The sequence below is a fragment of the Orcinus orca genome, chromosome 16, assembly GCF_937001465.1.
Source record: "Orcinus orca chromosome 16, mOrcOrc1.1, whole genome shotgun sequence".
NCBI classification, from domain to species: domain Eukaryota; kingdom Metazoa; phylum Chordata; class Mammalia; order Artiodactyla; family Delphinidae; genus Orcinus; species Orcinus orca.
In genome coordinates this window covers 39,831,050-39,847,030 of record NC_064574.1, presented here as the reverse complement: position 1 = coordinate 39,847,030, position 15,981 = coordinate 39,831,050, and the positions used below count along the sequence as shown (strand labels likewise).

Here is a 15,981-nt window from a genome sequence, read left to right as displayed (position 1 = left end):
AAAATCCCATAAGACCCACTGTTTCATTCACCAGCAATTCAAGGGAAACAACTACAAGCCAAGCATCTGCAGGAATCCTCACAAAAATACATGCTTTGCCCTAAAGGCATTCATTATCTAAAAGTGAAAATAAAGCACATTTATAATTAGCCAAGAAAGTGGGACTGAGATCTGTAGGACACATGTAAGGACAATTAGTGCATATCCTCCAGCAACAGTGACCGAGATCTTTTTCATGAATTTTTATCTAAGGATTTGGATCAGACACAAAATGGAGGCTTTGGGGAGTTAACAGTGAGGTGACTAAGGTGTATGTGTAGAGGATGCTTGCTTAGCATCCGTGTGAGATTGTATTATTGTTACCAATATTATTCACTTTCCTCCTGCTCTCTCTTGGGATGGAGTAGACTTGGCTGCCTTACTGAATTTGGGTTTGAGCATGTGATGGGTTTTGACCAAAGGAATGTGAGCAGAGATTAAGCAAGCAGCAATTTACCCTCCTGTGCTGTTGTGATTTTCCTTGAGAAAATAACATGCTTGGAGTAGCCATTGGTCCAAGGAGGACATGGAAAGGTGTGCAGCAGATCTGGATATGCTCTGTGGTTTGGAGGCAGCCCCAGTCAATCTGTCACCTGAAGCAAAGCCATCCTAGTCTACTCACAGACGCATGAGCATGAAACATAAATGATGGTTTCTGTAAGCCACTGGAGTTTGGGATGCTTGTTACTTGGCATAACTGAATTAAAAAAACTGACCCATACAGCATCCATTTCTTTCCCTAAAAGCCCATTTATAGTCTTGGTGGGAGAGGAAGTTCAAGTACGCAGTGTCTACTTTTTAAGCTGAGTAGGGCCATGTTCCATCTCTTTTGTCTCCTATGTAAGTTTATTTAGGAGGGAGGGAGATTACCTATGACTCAAACTTAAGCAACCAGGTGGTCTCCTCTGGGAGTAAATCTTGAGGCAGTGACCCGAGAACACAGTGATGGCAGATCGTACATAATAAGGTGGTATCTTGGCTAGGGTTTTCCAGACAGGAAACTATTGGTGTGCCTCTTGCTTCCTGCTTCCTGTGCTGGGCTCCTACATCCTTCAAAACCCAACCACTCACTCATTCTTTGAGCTGCCAATATTTTTCAAATATATTTCCCATTACTTAAGTAAGTCTGAGTCAGTGTCTGATACCTGTAATGAATAATTCTAACTCACTAATACTTATACTGCTAGTACTGCCTTAGAACATGATTTAGTCATGGAAACAGTTAGGTGAGGGTCCTTTTCAATGGTGTTAATATGCCATCTTGGAAACTGCATGTCTGTGTTTCTTAAAATTTCTCCTTTACCTCCCATAATTGGACAGGTATTTGTGATGAGCAACCACTCTGTCTTTTAGGTCTACTAAAGTGCATCAATAAGATTCTTGAAGCCATAGGAATCTTTGAATTTCCTATGGTGTGAGATAAGGCTCTTTCTCATTACTCTAAGAATAGCCCAGCTCCCAGAGCCATCCAGAAACCCACAAAGGGAGATCTATCTGGCTTGCAGACCTTGCAATAAACTCTTATTAATTCTATCAAAAGTAATCTGCTTTTGTCTTGACCTCACTTTAGACTCTCGGCAGGTATAATGGACGAATTGTAGGGTTTCCTTTTCCACGTTAAAAGACTAGATAAATGCACCTTTTCTCTCATCAGATTATAAAAGTCCAGTGTAAATGGAAAGTTCATTGCTTTCCTTGATAACAGACATAATCTTCCCAACTGATGCCCCTCTGTCAGCAGACAAACGAGAAAGTCCTAGAGATTGTTTTCCATGAAAGCAGGCTGAGAATAAACTTAATTTCCCAGACTGCGTACTTTAACCTCTCTCAGGATGATGCATTGAGAAAATGTTTTGTATCAGCTTTCAGTAAAGGAAAGATGTGTGCTTTCTGCTGCTTCCGGTTACATTTGGCTGGGTTGGGCATAGGCAGCTCGGTTATAATTGGCTCCAATGTGCAAGCTTTCCAATGAGATTAATCTCTCTATTATTTATTTATTTTGGTGGGTGGATGGGTGGAAGCCTTGAGAGGAGGAGAGAGAGGTACTCACATCAATGCTGATTTAGCACTGACAGTTAATTCAGCTCAGGCTCAAAGCATAGGTCAAAGTACATCAAAATAGCACCCATTACATTTGTGTAGCATTTTCACACACATTTCAACATGAGTGCATTTCTGTCATCTGTCTTCATCCTCATGAAGTTCTTTGCAGAATAGGAAGTCTTCATGTCCCTTTAACAGATGAGAAAACCAAGGCATACAAACATCAGGGAGTTTGACTCAGGTCACACAGTCAAGCAGTACTAGCTATGGGTGGAATTTTAGATTGTCAAGCTTTCTGCTCATTTTCTTTCCATTAATCAACATGGCAGATAGAAGTCTAGAAAACAGGGTTGGGATTTGAAACCAGAAGACCAGAGTTGTGGTTCCAGCTGTGTTCTAACCTGGTTGAGTGTGTGTGTATGTGTGTGTGTGAAGATTAAACTTTAATTTTCTCATGTGTGAAATAGCAATAATAACAATGCCTGGGTTAAAATGAGGTGTTTTTTGTGAAAAACACTTTGTAAAGTACAAAGGAGGATAAAAATAAAGTTAGCATTAGCATGTGTTTATGATAATAATAATTGATATTTATTGAGCAGTTACTAAGTGCCAAACACGACACACGTTATTTTAATTTTTATATTGTGGAATAAAATATATATAGAAAAGTCCCTAAAACACTGTTACACAGCGTGGGAATTCATTGTGAAGGTTACCACCAGGTCAAGAATGAGAACATTGCCAGAAATCCAGAAACTGCATGGCATACCTCTTCCTCCCGCTAGAGGTCGCCACTATTCTAGTGTTTAGGCTGTCACTTCTATGCTTTTCTTTACATTTTAATAATCCGTAAATAAAATAGTCCAGTTTTGCATGTTTTTGGATTTTATGTCAGTGGAATCAAATAACATGTATTCTTTCACATTTGATTTCTTTAGCCAGCCTCATATTTTAAAGATTCATCCATCTTCTTCCATATAACTTTAGCCATTCATTTTCATTACTGTATAGTACTCTCTGTATGAATACATAATATTGAATAGTTTATCTTGTACTATTCACAGGCATTTAAGTTGTGTCTAACATTTCGTTTCAGAGAATAATGCACCTATTAACAAGTACACAGGTTTTGGTGCACATATGTATGCATTTCTGTAGGTTGTTTTTTTGAGTACAATTTCTGAGTCACAGATTTTATGTATCTTTGATCTTTAACCATAGTAGATACTCCCAAGCTGTTTTATTTGTTTGTTTTTTACTGGATGTTCTGATTTACACTTCCACTAGCTAGGTATGAGATTTTTATATTGTTCTATACCTTCATCAACATTCAATACTGTGACATGTTTAAATACTCACTAGTCTGGTGTGCATGCCATGTCTCTTTGAAATGTTAATAAGCACTTTTCTGATTATGAATGAAGTTGTATCTGTTTATGAATTTATCCTCTTTTTGTCAGTGTTTGTTCAAAGCTATTGCCCATTTTTCATTGGGTAACTGTCAAAAGACATTGATTTATAAGTTTTCTTCTTAATATAATCTGGATACAAGAACTTCATTTGTTATACATGTATCAGATATCTTTTTCCACACTGTGCCTTGCCTTTTCATTCTCTTAATCGTGTCTTTGGATGAACCTAAATTCTTAATTTTAACGTCTAATTTATTAATAATTTCTTCTATGCTTAGGGGGTTTTGCATCTTATTGTGTGAAATCTTTCTTTTCTCTGAGGTTGTGAAAGCATTTTTTATATTAGTTTCTATATGCTGGAAGGTAGAATGAGGCCAAAACAGAGCTTATCATCTGGCAGCTAGAGCTAAGCTGCTAGTGAGAAAGGGAAGGAAGGAGATGTAGGTTTCAGGCTTGTGGTACCTGCTTTACCTTAGATGCTTAGGAGGGTCTGTTAATGGAAGTAAAATTGCAGAGAAAGGAAGGCAGATTCAACAGCCTGGTCTTGAGAGAAGGCGTACAGTTGGGTCACAGGAGATAACAAGTGTTTGCTCTTAGCTCCATTTCACACACACACACACACACACACACACACACACACACACACTAAAAAAAAAAACAAGAAATTTTGGTTTTTTGTCTTTTTTGTTGTTTTTAGTCAATTCTGATCTAGGTACTATTTTCCATAAAAGAAAAGAGGAGAAGGAGAAAGAGAGCCTGTTGATATAAAATTTCTCTTCCTTTAACATGGAAAACTCACAATTCAGGAAAATTTAAAACATGCAAGAGCATGGAAGAAATGATTAAATTAAGGTTAGAATGTTTGATGTCCTTTTAATTTTAAAGCAGAACTTATGAATTTTGTGGAAATTGTGTAAGTTTCTAGTCTCCTTTTTCTCTGTTCTTCACCCCTCCAAACTATAGACCTTACTGGTATTTTCTTAGATTCTTAGAACTGGCAGATCTCAGATCCAAAATTTTTATTTTTCAGATGAGGATACAAAGATTTGCCTATGGTCACAGAGCTATCCAGTGAAATAACCAAACCAGGTTTCTGATTCTCCATGCATTGTTTCTCAGAGTGCTATAGGGTGCCTTTTTTGAATAAAATTATATTGCTTAGAGAAATTTCTGACAATTAGAGACACCATTAGAGATGACTGGAGACATCTATAGTTATTGTAAAGTCAAGATGAGTGCTAGAAAAGCTCATAAAAGTGTGACCAACTCTCTAACTTTAGTCTCATGTAAAACCTTAAATATTTGAATCAGTAAGAAAAAGACAGTAACAACATTTTAAAAATATATAAGAGATTTGAATAGACATTTCACAAAAGAGAATACCCAAGTGGCCAATAAATACGTGAAAAGGTGCTCGACTTCATTTGTCATTTGGAAAAAGCAAATTAAAACCATAGTGAGGTACAGCTACACATCCACCAGAATGCCAAAAAAACAAGCAAAAGGAAAACCAAAAACATCACAGATGATGCCAAGTGTTAGTGAGTATGTACAGTAACTGGAACCCTTATACCGTTATGATGAGAGCATAAAATGATCCAACCACTTTGCTGGTAGTCTGCTGCAGTTGCATGTATGGATACCTAGGACCCAGCAATTCCACTGCTAGATGTGTACCCAAAGGAACACATATGTGCACCAAAAGACAGGAACCATAATCTTCATAGCGTAACTTCTCATAAGAGCCTTACTTTGGAGACTTCCCCAAATGCTCATTGACAATAGAATAGATAAAGAATCGTGTCATATTTATACAATGGAACACTACCCAGCAATGAGAAAACATGAATTACTATGACATAAAGCAGATATGAAAAAATCTCATAAACAATATTTAAGGAATGAAGGCAGACAGAACAGAGTACAGCAATGTGTGGTTTCATCCATACAAAATTCAAAAACTAATTTATGCTGCTAGAAGTCAGGATAGCGGTAACCCTTGTGAGGGTGACGATGGGCAGGTAAGTGGAGTTCTGGCAATGTTCTCTTACTTGATCTGGGTACTGGTTACCCAGGTGTGTTCAGTTTGTGAAATTCATCCAGCCATGCAATCCTGATGCATCCATTCTTTTTTTTTTTTCTTCTTTTCAGGTGTTATGCTTCAGTAAGATGTTAAAAAAAATCTTAACTTTCAACCAAATTTCAAGGTCAGAGGTCTTCAGGAAAATAACACTCCATCCCCATGACAACCTGAATACATTTTCCATTTGACACAGTGCTCCTTCCACTTAGCCTGGCATCTGCTGCACATCTGTATCCCCCGTGGCATGCAGTAAGTTAAACAACTCAGATGCTGAAGGAAAATCATAGCAGTGGGAGATGGAATTTAAGACGAATTGATTGGGGAGGAAAAGGTAAGTTTTCAATTGACATCAGGAAAGAAAAGGAGAGTCCGTAGGGAGCAAGGAAAGAGAAAATTATCTCTTGGGGCAGGAACAAAGGCAGATTTTGCAGTGGAGTCTGGCAGATCGTGAATGGGTAGATACAGCACAAAAATGAGCAATGGTTAAGACCAATGTGTGGACAAGGTGGGGAATGGGGGCGTTCTCTGTCCTTGATAAAACACATTGCTGTTACCAGCTGAATCTGCCGAGGAAGGTTTGTACCGCTGTCTCATACAATACTTTTGAAAAATAGTAAGCCAGAAAGATAGATTGAGAGAGAGAGAACCCTGATCTCAAAATATTTTTTTCTGTACTGGAGTGATAGTGGGGACTTGCTTTGCTAGCAAGAAAAGAAAAATGACTTCGACTAATCACGCACGGTGTGCAAGAAACCTCTGCAGGTATCGTAACACTTAATCCTCACGGGAGCCTGTGAAGTGGTGAGAGTTATTCTCACATACACGTGGGGCTTGATGGTCAGAGAGTTTGACGCACAAGCCCATTGTCCCATCGGTAGTTCAGGACAGAGCCTAGTTTGGAGCACACAGCAGTCTGACTCAAACTCCTTGCTCTTAACCTGAAAACATGCACCCTCTTCTGGAAATATCTCCCATCGTCCTACTCTGCATTTCTTTCCAGGAAGGATGGAAATTCTCTAAGGAGACAACTGGCCTGTAGTGTCTGGTTAGCATGTCTGTCTGCGGAATCCACAGGCAGGGCTGTGACTGTATTGATACTAAAAGGGGAGGGGGCACACTGAGTCCCAAACGTCGTGGCAGGGGCCTCAGATGTGTCCCCAAGCACACTGAGGGCATGCTGGTCTTCACTGTGGGCCAGCAGTCTTGGTTCCTTAGGGCAAACCACTCACACCACAAATCCCCAGAGGAACCCCAATTCTCCTATGCCTTCTCAATGACCGAAATTCCCACCCCAGCTGCCTCTCTGCAGTAAGGCCTCATCATCTGAGGGTAAGTCCAGCCATTAATCACACAAGCCCCCTATTGTTACATTGGGAGAACCCATTGTCCCTTTAGTGGCAGGTCATAGGCTCCAGAGGCTGGGACCCCAAGGAAGGGCATTTTGATGGACGAGAAGGACAGAGTCAGGACTGCTGATTTGAGGTTGGTCTCATTGCATCAGGCAGTGGTGCCTGGGGTCAGGGATGGGTATGGGAAATGGAGGGCTGGTCCCTGGATTTGGGAGTAGGAGTGGAGGTGGGGAGGAGAACACGCACACACACACACACACACACACACACACACACACACACTTCTTTTCTCCCAGGCACTCTGTGAGTGAAGCGTTATACTGGAGTCACATATCCTCACTTCTCTCACTTCTCAGTGTACGATCTAGGCCAAGTTACTGAACTTCTGAGTCACATTGACCTCACCTGAAAATTGTCATGGTGAAGATAGAATGAAAGATAAATCCATCTACCACGTCCGTGCTGTAAACACAGTGTCTGGTTCAAGGCCCTTGTGCATGTATCTGCAGAGGTGGGAACAGAGTCCAGGACAAGCACAGCAAGGTTGATGGGCCAGAGAGCCACAGAGAGGAACACAGAGGAAGTCATATGCATGCAGAATTCAATTACCTTAAAATTATGTGCAATAACGTTGCCATCACTCTGTGCAAGCATATTTAAAAGATTTTAATAATACATTTGCCTGGGCAGATGCATCTTCTCCTTGCGTATCCCGTGACTTGCAGTCAAGTAGAACAATTAGATTTCTGCCCAGTCCTCTAAACCACAGCCAGAGTTTCTTGGAGATGGGGTATCTGTGCGGAGGTGAAGTAGAAATTTTTATTTTCTTATTACTCTTCAGTTTTCAATTTATATTCCAAGGTGATTTTAAAAAATAATTCTTAGATTCTTAGAAGAGTATAGGATCTGTGTAGATAAGAAGAGACGTTCTTATTTTTCAGATTTTGCCTTAATTACACACACACACTGCAGTGCCCCCAAAGCTTGTAAATGGTCCCTTTGACAAGGAGCCCTATGAGATTTTTGCTGAAGGAAGAAAAATCCAATTACTCATTTAGGAAATAACGAATTCTTAGCCATCCGTTGAGACTTGAGTGTATATCCCCCAATTACGATAATTCATAGAGGGATACAGTCAGTGCCAAACTACCTTCCATTTTTATCAAAAAGCCAACGTCTAAAAACAAACGCTCCAAAACCTCAAAAAATAGCTAAAGCAATTAGAAAAAATACCATCCACAATTCCCATGTCAGCTGATGTTCAAAACTCATTTCAAAATGTTAAAGGATGGGCTTCCCTGGTGGCGCAGTGGTTGAGAGTCTGCCTGCCGATGCAGGGGACACGGGTTCGCGCCCCGGTCCGGGGAGATCCCACATGCCGCGGAGCAGCTGGGCCCGTGAGCCATGGCTGCTGAGCCTGCGCGTCCAGAGCCTGTGCTCTGCAACGGGAGAGGCCACAACAGTGAGAGGCCCTCGTACCGCAAAAAATAATAATAATGTTAAAGGATTAACAGATTTAAAACTAAACAAACAAAAAACTTATAAAAATATCACATGGCTAACATGTGCAATGGAAGTATTGACTGACCTGGAAATATTAAATTTGTGATTAGAGAAATTGGGGGAAATTAAATGGAACCTCACTTATTAGGGAATCATTTTCATTTTCAATTGCTACTAGGTATTTCCACACATACACACACAGACAAAGATTCATAGTATATTCTCATTATTTGCAGTAGTTCTATTTTGTAAGGTGCCACGGACACTGAATTAGCAGATATTGAACTCTTTGCTCCTAGAGGAAAGATGGGGGGACATTCCTTCATGCCTCTGGCCACAACATTACAGTCAACCAGATGGCCATTCGTGTCATACAGGTTCGTTTGCCAGTATTCTTGTAAAACAAGCCAGTCTCATCATCATTGAAAACCTACTCTGCCACTTATCCCTTTCCCTGTATAACACCTAGCAAAAAAAAAAAAAAAAAAAATTCTTTCACAGCCTCTGCAAATGTAACACTTTTCATGTGGCGTTGCTTTTTTGAAATGCACAAGCCCCCAGCACTAGCTGAGAAGGGTTTGACATTTTCCTGACCCTGGGTGACAGGACCATTAATTCCTTTGGCTCTCAGCCTCACAACAATGCTGTCCACTCCACATTTTTTATCGGTCATCAGCACATGAATCCACAAATCTATATAGTTACTTTTCCATAGCACCGTAAATGTTAGCTTTAAAACCTCTGGAGCGGCCTCATGTACAGATTGGTGAATTTCCTCTCCTTTTTTCTGGATGGAGCAGGCTGTTGATTGATTGACACTGAACTCACAGCCAACAGCACCGTGATTCATACCTGAATGAAGCTTATCTAAAACGTGTATTCTCCCTGCAGGGCTCATCACAGCCATCTTGCACTTAGGAACACTTGACAGCGCTTCAGCGCTATGTTGGAGGGCATTTTAACAGCAAAATGATCAATAAAAAGCACAAAAATGTGAAAAAAAACCACGACACTAAATAGACTGTAGACAAGACACTTGTTTACAGGGTAAGAACTGAGAGAAGAAAGCAGAGTTATCTTGCTCAGCCTAAGTTGGAAATGTGCACGTCAAGCAGCTTAAATTTTTCACCACTCTGTGCATGTCTGTGAATTTTCCATAAGTATTGATTTTAGAATTACAAATACATTTTAGTGAATAGGTGAATTTGCATATATGGTATTCATGAGTAATGAGGACCTGCTCTTTTTTTTGTTGTTCTGCTGCTTGCTTTTATTTAACTCAGTGCTATATGTTAGAAGTCTTGTGGTGTCAACTAATATAAACCCATCTTATATAAAGTGTTGCCAATAATTCAATAACCTAAGTACACTGTCTATTACCGAGCCCTTCCACTATTGGTAAACACAAAGTTCCCTTCCAATTCTCCATTATTACGAACAATGCTGCATTGGCCACCCTAGTACCATCCTCCTGGTGTTTGTGGATGAGTGTTTCTCTAGGCAAGAAATTGAGAAGTACACTTACTGGGCACAGAGTGTGTACGGTCACAATTTTAGTAGATTCCGGCAAGCTGCTCTCCAGTGTGGCTCTATCCGTTCACGTTCCCGCTGGCCATGAGAGGGCTTGTTTCCCTGGCAGCAGGAATGTAGCAAGTGCTGGGGGAAGTGACAAGGGAGAAGAAAGGCCCCGAGAACCACCGGAAACTCAAGGCAAGTGTCTGCTCCTTTATAATTCCCATTGGGCCTCCTGCATGCATTTTGGTTTCCAATTCTAGGGAAAAAATAATACAACGAAATTGGTTTTCTTTACAAACAAAAAAAAAGGACAGAACATTATTTCCCATTTGTCTGTGCTCAGGAAGCTTCTAAAATCTCACTTCTTTATTAAGAAGTAGCGTGGGCGGGCTTCCCTGGTGGTGCAGTGGTTGAGGGTGTGCCTGCCGATGCAGGGGACACGGGTTTCTGCCCCGGTCCGGGAGGATCCCACGTGCCGCGGAGCAGCTGGGCCCGGGAGCCATGGCCGCTGGGCCTGCGCGTCCGGAGCCTGTGCTCCGCAAAGGGAGAGGCCACAGCAGTGAGAAGCCCACGTACCGCAAAAAAAAAAAGGAGAACAATATTTTTTCCCCATCACCTACCTAGCCTCCTACACCCAGCCAGCACTATTGTAAAACCCTTCTCAGGATCTACTCACCCTCCTGGTTCTCACATTGCATCTCGAGGTACAACTCAATACAGCAAATTTCAGTCCACTAAAGAAGTCTGGGTGACTCAAGAATTTTCAAAGCTGTAGGAAAAGTCTTTCCAAATGGTCAAAAAAGCAAACAGAATTCATTGCGAGGCATTTTCCTTAACGGCAATTAATAGCAGTGTTTGTAACTATCTACAATAGTCAGCGGACAATTAGGAAAATGCTGTTCTTCTGATAATTTAGGAAGTTCAGTCTTTGGAAATTGGACAGCAATGCTTGGTTCTAACCTGGTAACCAAATCCATGTAATTAATTAGTTTCTGCGGGTTTCAGGCAGAAAATGGCGTTGTTGTGTTACAGTAAGAATCCTGGGTGTCGTCAAGTTATCAGCAAACTGCAGCTCCTCTCGTGGGAGAACAAACCCTGTAATTTAACAAATCGCTGTATTTTGGGTTCTGACACTGCACATGCTTTTCAGTTTCCATCTGTTCCTCTGGTTCATTAGTATTTTATTGTTGCTACAGTCAGAAACATTTTAATAGTTTTTTTCTTTCTCAAATAACATACCATCAACTGTCTTCTGTCATCCCTTTGGACACCTAAAAATGGCATGTCCATTCCAATTTTAAATTGCTTTTAGGAAGTATTATTTTGGGCATTTTCCCAAAAGTCCAAGATGGCTGCCTTTGGCTATAAACTAGAATAACTGCTTTGTGTATGAAAACAAATATTCAATGTCTACTTCAAACACAGATTTTTAAAAAGGGAATAGAGCAGTGTCCTCTTACATTCCTAAACTATCTCTTTATTAGATCAGAAAATGGTCTAGAAATTCAGTGTGTACCCACAAGTGCGTATACACACAATTTTCACATACACACCCTACACTCTCCCAAACACAACATACATAGATACACACTAACACATGCGAATTCCATGTATGCCACACCCAACACCCATTATGTATACCCATCCACATTCCATATACACACACAGTCCTCCAGGTATAAGCCACACATATCCCATGCACAAATACACATACTTCAATGCACACGTGTACCACCAGACACAATCACATACACACTACATACACACACACAACCTCAAATACACACACATACACACACCGTAATCACACCCATTTTACTCTCCCCAGAACACAGCATACATATATATTCATGAATATACACATTCATCATATGCACATGCATTTAACACACACACAATCCACAACTACACAAACCACACACACACATGATTAGCCTGTGGTGTGAAGATGAATGATAATATTAACCTACCAAAAATAGTAGTGAAAAAAATTTATGAATAAACACAACTAAAGTGTACATCAAGAAATATATATTGGAACATATACTGGGAAATATTTTGGAATTTAAGATTATTGCAGAAATTTTAGTAACTTTATAGAAAGTCAGATTTTGGGGGCCAAGTGGTAGTTTTCCTTTGTTGGTCATGTGGGGCTGTGCTCACCTCAGACCCAGTCCGCTTCAAATAAAACAAAAGATCAAGACCAAAAATTCAAAACTGAAAGCAAGATATCTGACCAAAACACACACACATGTGCACAACAGACACACACACATGTGCACCAATATTCATGGAGTAGTGTCAGAGGGCAGTATTGATTCCAGAAGGTACTGGGGATAAGCTTACGAGAAGAAAGAGATCGCTCTGAGGATGTGGTTGTCCATCGCTGGGGAGGATGTGACAGTCCGCCTGGAATGCCCTCCAGAATAGATGACCCTGGTATTCTAGGGCTCCCCGTGGCTCTGCAGTATTTCTGGGCTGTGCATATCTCTAGCCTCCTGGTAACTGATTACTTGGAGATACCAGCAGTGCCAGGAATGCTGCTCACTGGGAGACCAAGGGCTCTCACCCCTGGGAGTGGCCAGTGGGTCCCTGGGGAGGCCAGAGCACAGTGCCCATGAAAGCTCAAGGGAGTGTCAACACACTCTAGGGAGACCCTCCTCAACAGAAGCCCAGGCATCCCCTCGGGAACCAGAGCACGTACTCATGTTCTGTTATGAAACAGCCTTTTCCCAGCATCACCTTCAGAAAAAGTTCTAAATGCACTGCAGACCGCTGTCAGAACCGAGTGTGAAGGTCAAATGCAGAGAAGGCTTGAACTTACAGTGACGTCTGACTTCACAAGTTTAAGCACTGTCTAAAGTCGGCTCTGATGGGAAATTGATTCATGGAAAATACTGAGAACCCTACTAGACTAGTTAAACAATTTCCCTGTTCACCTTGGTCTCTGTACCCCTTGGATTTTTTCTTCCATTCTTACCTACCTACTTGCTCTCCTTCCTCCCTTCCTCCCTTCCTTCTTCCTTCCTCCTTTCTTTCCTTCCTTCCTTCCTTCCTCCTTCTTTTCTTCTCTTCTATCCTCCTTTCCTCCCTCTGTAGTCTTTAGTCTTTCTAAATTAAGATCAGAAAAAGCTACTGTATTATATTCCACGAGGAGTAGTATAGGGCAGTCCTCTACTAAAATATAATATAATCCAAACCAGCTGGACGTCTGGTTGTTTAGAGCAGGATTGTGTTTCAAATTTACTACAAAATTTATTCAGCCAACTAGCAGGCATTGAGGTTTGACTTTTAACTAACTCACCCAGTTCTTCCCCAATAGAGAATTTCCTTTAACTATTAACAAATGTATTACTGTTTGGGGCCACTGATAGCCAGTTGAAGTTTAGTTGTGAGCATGTAGGGTAGGGAATCTTGATTAGGGGTCATTAAACACATTTAAATTCATCCCTCATCCACTATTTTAATCCTTTCACAATGGTTTCCAAACTTATGTTCTTCTCTGGGTGTCATTCTCCTCTTTAGACCTTTATCAGATTCCTCTCTAATAAATAAAGTCTAAACTGTTTAGCAAGTTCACATTCAAAGATGCCCTTTGCTATCTGGCTCCAATTCCCCATTGATTCACTTCCTAAACTCTAAGAATTGGTCACATGTCTCCAAATCTTAGTGTTTGCTTCCCTTTGGGCTCCATGTATTGGAAGCCCAGCCATTCTTGAAGCCCACAAAGCCCTTCCATGTGTGTAATGCAGAATGAATCACTCCTTTCTCTAGAATCCATAGCACAGGGCTTGTGCTTCCACTTGGCTTTGCACAATAATTATCTGCACAATAATTAGGGGTCTCCTATCCCTCTCTTTTGAGGACTGGCACTATTCATCCTGATGTAACCCATAGTTCCTAGCAAGCTGTCACACAAAGTGGGACCTCAGTAAATGACGATAGAAATATTAATTTGTAAGACACCAAAGTACTGGGTACCTGCTGTTGTTGTCAGTCTAGCAATCATTCCCTCTCCTTCAAGTAAGAGAATTTAGATTTTCCTTTGGAAATCACGTCTTCCTAACTCAAAGGTCATGGGAACTGACCTTACCCTACTGGCCAAGGGGCATGAATACGACCTGACCTGGCCAATCAGATTCAGAGTGATTGCTCCAGCCATGGATCCATGGCCCAGTCCGGTTTACTAAAGTGAATCTTGGATTTTGGTGGTTTTTTGTTTTTTGATTAAATAATTGGAAGAGAAGTTTGTTCCTTTGCTACTATAGCAAAACTATATATAGCAAAACTACTATAGCAAAACTGCCAGGATACAAGCCTGGACTTGCTAATGGCTACATTTCCTACTAGCTCTTGAAAAAGTCTGCTTTCATATGATATTTATGTCAGAGAAATTTCCAAGAGAATGGAAGAGACAAATTCCCAATGACAAATTCTGATTCAGCCAGGCCTGAAGACATATGCCCATGGACATTTTATCATATGATCTAATACAGTCCTACTTTTGCTTTAACCAATTTAACTTTTCTCTTATTCGTACTCTTTTGCTTTTTCATTTATTCTTTCATTCTTTTCCTGTCCTTGGCATTCAAAAGATTCCTGAGAGATACAGCCATTTAATGGAATAATACAGATAAGCAGATTCTGTCTCCCAGGGCCAAAGGTTCAAGTAGGAAAATTTTGTTTTCTGTAACTTCCAACATCATGATTCCAAAGACAGCTTTCTAGAGCCCAACGATCCCAGGGGACCTAAGATACCACTTCTTAGTTTTCACTATACCCATGAATTCCCTCAGGATCCTATTAAAATGCAGATTCTGACTGAGCAGGTCTGGGGTGGACCTGAGGTCCTGAATTTCCAATAAGCTCCAAGGAGACTGTAATGATGCTGGTTGCTGGATCACATTTTGTGTAGCAGAGACCTAGAGTAGAGGGTCTTTATTAGTGCCCAGATCCTCCCACCCAAGAGAAATGATGTTTTAGCATGCCGCGTTTGCTTAAAGTGGTGATGGTTGAATATGCCACTCTTTTCCAGATAACATCCTCACTTGTAAACTGATTTTCTGAAGAAAGAGAAGCTAAGCCAGAAGCAGGATCACTGATGGGGAGGTGAGTGGGCAACACGTGAAGCCAGTGCAAAGGCAGGTAAAGGAACTAGCTCCAAATGCAACAGACACACAACGAACATCTTGAAAGCCTCTCTTCCCCTGCTCTTGAATCACACATTTGTCTTACTGGAAGCATTTAGTGCAACATAGCCCATCTCTGCTGGCACTCGGTGGAATTATGGAACATGCTCTCTTCCGAGGCCCATCCTGCTGCCCAGCAGAATGACTGCACCACCTGGGCTGTGATCTGATTTATTTCCTTCCCTCCATGCCAGATTCCTGGGTACTGGCGTCGGGAACTGAAGCAGCACTGTTGCCCACCCAGATCGACGTTGGCTGCTTCCTGACAGTGCCGCGGGGCTCAGGATAAACCTTCGCATGTTATCTGGCCTGATGATGCAGTAACTTGGCTTCACTGTAACTGAAACATATGCCTTGTGAGTTTGTTATGTTAGGGGATTATTAATAACCACACAGAAGTATTTAAGCAGGCATGAACAGCTCATCTCCCAGTAAACATGTCACTTTCGAATCCAGATTCTGCCTCCACAGATTCATAAACTCCTCTTGTCAGAATCACTTTTTGTGTGCAGACTGGGTCTGCCTTCCATTTTCTAGCACCTCCTCTCTGAATCTCTCTGGTTTTCTTTCTCCTAATCAAGAGTTAATCAAGCAGAGGTAACATTACTTTGTCCCAAGAGCATCTCTTATCAACAGAGGTAATTTCTTTTCTTTAAATTGAAGTGTAGTTGATTTACAATGTTGTGTTAGTTAGTTTCTGGTGTACAGCAAAGTGACTCAGATACATATATATATACACACACATATATATGTATATATATGTGTATCTATATATCCTTTTCCATTATGGTTTATTACAGGATATTTAATATAGTTCCCTGTGCTATACAGTAGGACGTTGTTGTTTA

The 15,981-nt window shown here is 40.9% G+C and overlaps 1 long non-coding RNA gene across 1 annotated transcript; it reads left to right on the top strand.

Moving 5' to 3' along the window:
* The first annotated feature begins 7,028 nt into the window (after positions 1 to 7,028).
* LOC125961428 (uncharacterized) lies at positions 7,029 to 15,433 on the top strand. Its single transcript, XR_007472142.1, has 3 exons — positions 7,029 to 7,059; positions 14,980 to 15,053; positions 15,328 to 15,433. It is a non-coding gene; the product is annotated as an uncharacterized LOC125961428 (long non-coding RNA).
* The last annotated feature ends 548 nt before the right edge of the window (positions 15,434 to 15,981 follow it).